The sequence below is a fragment of the Acomys russatus genome, chromosome 23, assembly GCF_903995435.1.
Source record: "Acomys russatus chromosome 23, mAcoRus1.1, whole genome shotgun sequence".
NCBI lineage: Eukaryota > Metazoa > Chordata > Mammalia > Rodentia > Muridae > Acomys > Acomys russatus.
The window spans coordinates 34381034-34388161 of NC_067159.1; the positions used below are offsets into that span (position 1 = coordinate 34381034).

The following is a 7128-nucleotide window of genomic DNA, read 5'->3' on the forward strand; positions in this document are numbered from 1 at the left end:
CCAGTCTGACAGGGGAGGAGATGGGCTCAGAACTCAAACACGACTGGCTGGTATAAGGTAAAGCAAAGAGAAACAAGGCTCTAAGAGCGCCTTGGTATAACGGTTCAGCCACATCACCAAGTTCTACTGCCACCACCACCAAGGTGAGAGTCTCCTTCACCCCACAGTCCAGGGAATAGGAATCTGGGTTTCCTTAGCAGAAGCTAGGATCCCTACTTGGTTTAAAGCCACAGGAGCTAAGGACTCACATCTGTTCCAGTAAAGAGTGGAGTGCCGGGGAAAGTCCTGCAGGAGCTTGAGTCCCCTAAGCCAAGGGTGACAGGGACAGCTCCTCCTAAAGCACCCCAGGGAAAGAGGTTTTTTACAAGATTAACCTCAGGCCTCCCTCATCTACAGAAGGAAAATGGACCACAAGGAAGCAACCAGCAAATGCTGCTCCAGCAAGCGCACAAAGTGAAGCCCCATCACAATTCATTTTTACTGGACAGTTGGTAATGGCGGATGGCACAGTGCAAACACTGACTTCTGACAGTGCCTTAGTGTCTGGTTGGAGCCTTCATTCCACAGAGAGGCCACTGTGCTACTTAGGGAACAACGCTTCACTCTAAGCCAATGGCTGTCAGCCTTCCTAACGCTGTAACTGGTCACTCAGTCCCCTCATGTCGTGGTGACCTCCAACCATAAAATTATTTCAAGGCCCCCTCATAACTGTAATTTTGCCACTGTTATGAATCATAAACATTTGATATGCAGGACACCTGATATGTGACTCCCCCCGCCCTCCAGAGATCATGAGGCACAGGTTGAGAACCGCTGCTCTAAGTAAACTGAGAGATTCAAGGAACCAAAAGGCAAGCTGGAACTGAGAAATCTAGGGAAATTAAATTTAGAGGCTACTGCCTGGCTGAGAACCCATCCAGTCCTGTGGCACCTGCATTGCCTCCTGGTCACACCTGTAGTGTCTGCTCTGAGGTTTACTGGGAGGTAAGATGAGGGCTTTGGAGGGAAGGATGTAGTAACTGCGGCATGGCTTGAGATGGGAGCCTCCTCTACTTCTCTGTAGGCAACGGTAACATCTGGGTGCTTCACACATTACAAACTCGGTGAGCTTGGGTGACCTGGCCGAACCTCTCTGGCCTCATTTTTTTTTTTTTCTGTAAAATAATCATAGCCATCCTTATCGTTAATTTATATGCCAGAACAACCCGCCCTGCTAACTCCTTTTACACATGACCTTGCGGCTCTGCTGTTCCCTGGAGGCTGGCTGGCCACCATCCAGGCCTGGCAGGAGTAAGCTGATGCTATCTACTTTGGTTTAAAGGTTTCCTGCTTCCTGAATATACACCCTCACCCCACCCCACCCCCACCACCTCCCCCGTTTCTAAAGTGTAAAAGTCAGGAGCCTTTGTGCGGAGCAGACGCAGTTAGAACATTTCAAATAATGACCAGGAGAAATCACCCGGGACCCCACACCTGTTTCTCTCCCATCTATGAACGCACCTGCCACCTACACATGGTCTTTCAGTGTACAAGGGCTGTAGACCCTCTGGGACCTCTGCTAGTGACCCTCCTCCCCCACCTCCCTCACCTCCCCCACATCCCTCACTTCCCCCACTTCCCCATCCCCGCCTAACCACCCATGTGACTTCAGACCAGTTTTCTTCTTTACACACAGAAGGTGTGAAGGTAATAGCACCGTACCGTAGGGCCAAGCTTAATGAAAAGCATTTTATGAAGAGCATTTTATTCTTGGCACATCAGACTCATGGCTGATGGCGTTATTTGTTGGAGCCATCTTCATCACTCTACTTTGAAACTTTGGCTTGGAAAACGATACTCTTTTTAAAAATGTCAATGCCTACTAAGATGAAAAGTGGGTAGGATTGACGCCTTAAAAGCCATCTATCTGGTCAAGGGGCCCAGGGGTGGCTTTGAAATATGAGTGATTGAGTTGCTGGTCTCAAGGACATGCATGCTTCCATTGCAGGATTCCAGGAGGCGGGACTCTTGGGAGCACATGAGAATCCCTGTCCACAGGCCTACCTCACCCCCCCCCCTAAACACCCTGGCCACTGTGCTTTTGCATGGAGTTGTTTGGCCAGCTCAGAGCCACCCTGGAGTGGGTAGAACAAAAGAGCATCCAGCGTGCACTAGGCTGGAAAGAGTGGATGCAGAACCCACCTGTCCTTATCAACCACTGTGGTTTTGGACAAACTCTTTAAGTCTCCATTTCCTCTTTGTATAAAATAAGCAAAATAACGTTTCATCCTAAAATGAGAAATTTAGAAGAAACAATATGGGTCATCAGCTTGCGTCACTGTGAATTCTCAAGTAGTCACAGTTAGTCGGTTTCCGTACCAGCGTGGTTTTTGTATTTTGTTTTGGCTCTTAGCAACTAGTAGGTTTGTGTCATGCCACCCTTTCTAGGTTTAAACAGGAGAAATATCTAACTTGTCTCAAAAACTATGCCCTGGCCTATTGGTTAATTAATAATTTATCTAGTTTAGATGCCAAAGGTTTATGCTCTTTAGGAATCTGAGCTGCATAGACCTAGGCGGGGTTTGGATTCCCCAAGCCTTTTGACTTGCAATCAAAGTAAGAAGTCATGGTCTCATGACCACTAGTGAATTTCTTTGCTCTCTCTCTCTCTCTGTTTCCTGAATAGGATTCTTCACCACAAATGTATCATATGTGTTTTTTTTTTTCCATTAGCATCCTGTCACCTGCCCTGGAGAATGTCCCAAGCCCTAGAGGACTGATCTGTAGCTTGCTGAGTGATAGCTGAGTGGTCCCATGCACCTTGTTCCTCACACAACTGTACTACACCAGCTCAGGATTTGATACTCATTGCCTAGTGCTCTAGCTCTGAACGTGACAGGTACACTCCAGCCACCATGTTGGTGCTCTTTGCTTCCTGGTGTCAGCCATTTGAAGATCTAGGTGTTTTGAGTCCGAAACTGGAATGTCAATGTAGGGACATATAAAAACACGTACTTACTACAAGTGTGCTAACATTGGGCGATCTAGGTAAGATGCTGATGACCACAGTGCTAAGCAATAAGACTGATGACTTTCTAGCGCTGCACTGAGTGCCAAGGACACATTACTCCTCAAACTGATCTGCATATAAACCCTACAGAGAAGTACAGTGAACAGGAAAGTAAACCCAGAGAGGCCAAATCAGTGGCCCAGGCTGCAGAGATTGATAAGGATTCTTGGGTTCCTGATGTAGGAGGACAGGGATGATGGGATGAGACTGAAAAAGCAGGTGTGGAAAGCCCTGAAACTTCACTTCCCAGATACTACGCCCCCTTCAGCAAACAGGCCTACAAGAGGAGGGACAGGGCCTGCAGACAGCCCAACTGGAGGTTTGATTCATCTGCGGCTGTTATGGAGTCAGCATTGCTATGGCCGTAGATTCTATCATTGCTGAGAGCTCATAGAGGCGTCGTTGAAGCCTCCAAAGACAGACACATCCCATTCAACATGTGTACTCCCATCGTCTGGGAGGAACAATGAACACTTGGTCCCCTTACCCTGCTGTATACCCCCAACCCTTAAAGGTACTGAGCCCAACCCACAACTGAACAAGAGGGCAGAGGGACGCTCTTCGGAATGCTCATTCTGGGGTGGCGTGGGATGTTTCTGACTCTGTAGGGATTTAAGGTTAGCAGGATACCAATCCACTGTCCACACCACTCTCCTCATCAAAGAGTCTACCCGCTTCCCATTAAGGGACTGTGAGCTCCAGAGTACAATGTGGTCACCTCATGGGAGTCTATTTGTCAAAGCTGTGGCTCTCGATTTCACTGACAGAGATAGAGTTCTCTCCTTGGATCCGCCTCTAAGGTCCTGGAGGCCCCCAGCACTGTGGCTGAGTCAGCTCTGACTCCTTCAGGCCATTATTACCCGCTGACCTTTTCCCATCAGTATGAGTCACTGAAAATGTCAACCTCGGTTCATTGTCCATGCCCTGGACACTCACCAGCCATGGCTTTAGCAGGCTTCTTGGGCCTGGATTCCTGCCCACAGCTCCTTTGGCCTGGATTTCTGCGATTGGGATGGAAGCAGGAAGAACTAATCTTGGCTTGGTGGCCCACATCCCGAATGTCCTCTTTTCACAGGACATCCGGCTTTTTGTCTGGCTTCCTGAACAGGTCCTATGAAGTCACAAGTGCTGCTGCCATCTACAAAACTCCCACTCCATTACAGCAGATCCCCTAGAGGGGCAGGAGAAAGTAGAGCCAGGTACATAGCCCTACACACTATTTACGTAGGTGATTTAAGAATGCTGCTTGGGCTCTTGAGTCATCCCTCCCGAGCAACTTAGGGGCCGTGGTCCAGGCCCACCCTACTCTGTACTAGGACTTGGCTTTTCTGTCAAGATGCCTAAGGAAGTGCATCATGGAAAGGAAGAGGTAGAGACTTTGCCTTTCAGGCACAGATCGCTCAGCTCTTGTCCATCATCAATACTTTATACTCAAACAAGGAAATTTTTCTCCATGAATTGATCTCTAACACTTCTGATTCCTCGGACAAGATTTGTTATGAGAGCCTGACAGATCCTTCCAAGTTGGACAGCGACAAAGAGCTGAAAATTGACATCATCTCTAACCCTCAGGAGCACAAGCTGACTTTGGTGGAGGCCTTGGCATGACCAAGGCCCACCTCATAAATAAGTTGGGAACCATTGCTAAGTCTGGCACAAAAGCCACCATGGAGGCTCTCCAGGCTGCTGCAGACATCTCCACGATCTGGCAGTTTGGTGTTGGTTTCTACTCTCCTTATCTAGTGGCAGAGGAAGTGATTGTGATCACAAAGCACAATGGTGATGAGCAGTATTGTCTGGGTGTCTTCTGCGGGTGGCTCCTTCACAGTTTGTGCAGACCATGGTGAGCCCATTGGTCAGGGTACCTAGGTGATTCTTTACCTCAAAGAATACCAGACAGAGCACTTAGAAGAGAGGAGACTCAAGGAAGTGATGAAAAAACACTCCCAGTTCATAGACTATCCCATCACCCTCTATTTGGAGAAAGAACAGGAGAAGGAGATCAGTGATGATGAGGCAGAGGAAGAGGAAGTTGAGAAAGAGGAAGAAGATAAGGATGCGGATGAGAAGCCTGAGATTGAAGATGTGGCATCAGATAAGGAGGATGACAGTGGCAAAGACAACAACAAGAAAAAAAACAAAACAAAAGGGGATTAAGGAGAAATACATTGATCATGAAGAGCTGAATAAGACGAAGCCTATTTGGACCAGAACCCCTGGTGACATCACTCATGAGGAATATGGTGACTTCTAGAAGAGCCTCACCAATGACTGAGAAGACCACTTGGCAGTCAAGCAATTCTCTGTAGAAGGTCAGTTGGAGTTCAAGGCGTTTCTCTTCATTCCTCGGCAAGTTCCTTTTGACCTTTTTGAGAACAAGAAGAAGGGCAATATAAAACTGCCTGTCCGTGGTGTGTTCACCATGGACAGCTGCGATGAGCTGGTACCTGAGTACCTCACCTTTATCCACAGTGTGGTTGACTCTGAGGACCTGCCCCTGAGCATCTCCCAAGAAATGCTACAGCAGAGGAAAATCCCGAGAGTCCCCCACAGAAACACCGTCAAGAAGTGCCTTGAGCTCATCTCTGAGTTGGCGGAAGACAAAGAGAACTGCAAGAAATTTTGTGAGGCATTCTCCCAAGAATTTAACGTTTGGAATCCATGAAGGTTCCACTAACTTTTGCTGCCTCGCTGAACTCCTCCACTATCACAGCTCTCAAGTCTGCAGATGAGATGATTTCCCAGTCAGAGTATGTGTCTCACATGAAGCAGACACAGACGTCCATCTACTGTACCAGTGATGAGAGCAAAGAGCACGTGGCCAACTCTGCCTTTGTGGAGCGTGTGCGGAAACGTGGCTTTGAGGTGGTGTACAGGACTGGGCCTATTGATGAGTGCTGCGTGCAGCTGCTCAAGGAGTTTGATGGAAAGAGCCTGGTCTCGGTGACTAAGGAAAGCCTGGGGATACCAGAGGATGAAGGAGAGAACAAAAAAGTGACGAGAGCAAGGCAAAGTCTGAGAATCTCTGCAAACTCATGAAGGAGATCTCAGATAAGAAGGTTGAAAAAGTGACAATCTCCAATAGGCTTGTCTCTTCACCCTGCTGCATTGTGACAAGCACCTGTGACTGGACAGCCAAGATGGAGTGGATCATGAAGGCTATGCACTGAGAGACAACTCTACAATAGGCTATATGATGGCCCTAAAACACCTAGAGATAATCCTGACCACCCCATTGTGGAGACTCTGAAACAGAAGGCTGTGACAGACAAAAATGACAAAGCTGTCAAGGACCTGGTGGTGCTGTGTCTAAAACTGCTCTGCTCTCCTCTGGTTTCTCACTTGAGGATCCCCAAACCCACTCCAACCATATCTACCATATGATTAAGCTAGGCTTGGGCATTGACAGAGATGAGGCAACAACAGAGGAGCCTGCTGCTGCTGTTCTTGATGAGATTCCTGCCCCCCCACCCACCCAACTTGAAGGTGATGAGGATGCCTCTTGCATGGAAAAAGTAGATTAATGCTCCTGCAGGAAGCCCATGCCCTCTGTATAGTTCCCCTGTGGCTCCCTAGCATCCTTGGCCCACCTGCCTCTCTGCTCATGTCAAGAAGAGTCTCTTCTATCATGTCCTGTGCCTTAAGGCAGGAAAATCCCCTCCCATAGAATAGCAGGGTTGGGTACTGTGTATTGTGGGCTTCTGTTTGTTTTGTTTTATTTTGTTCTAAAATTAAAAGTATGCAATAAAGAAAATGCAGTTAATAAAAACAAAAAACAAAAAGAATGTTGCTTGGATCTGTAACCACAATGGTTGCCTCCTTAGAGGTACTCTTAGCCAGAACAGCTAGGCAATTCTGGACACCAAGACTGTCCTCTTCCTAGGGCCCTAAGAGTCTGGAAAACAACAAAACCATGTGGAGACTTCAGGGAGGCCTGGGACACAGAGGCGGCTTCATTAGTCTTACTAGACAGGGAATCATGGCCACAATGTGGCCAGAGACATCAACACTGGCCAGGCTTTCCTTATAGGGGCAGAGGGCAGGAGAGGAAGGAATGTAGCCAGATCCCTAGAAAAGTC

General features: G+C 48.0%; 1 pseudogene; it reads left to right on the top strand.

Moving 5' to 3' along the window:
• The first annotated feature begins 4385 nt into the window (after positions 1–4385).
• LOC127206237 (heat shock protein HSP 90-beta-like) lies at positions 4386–6573 on the top strand (annotated as a pseudogene).
• The last annotated feature ends 555 nt before the right edge of the window (positions 6574–7128 follow it).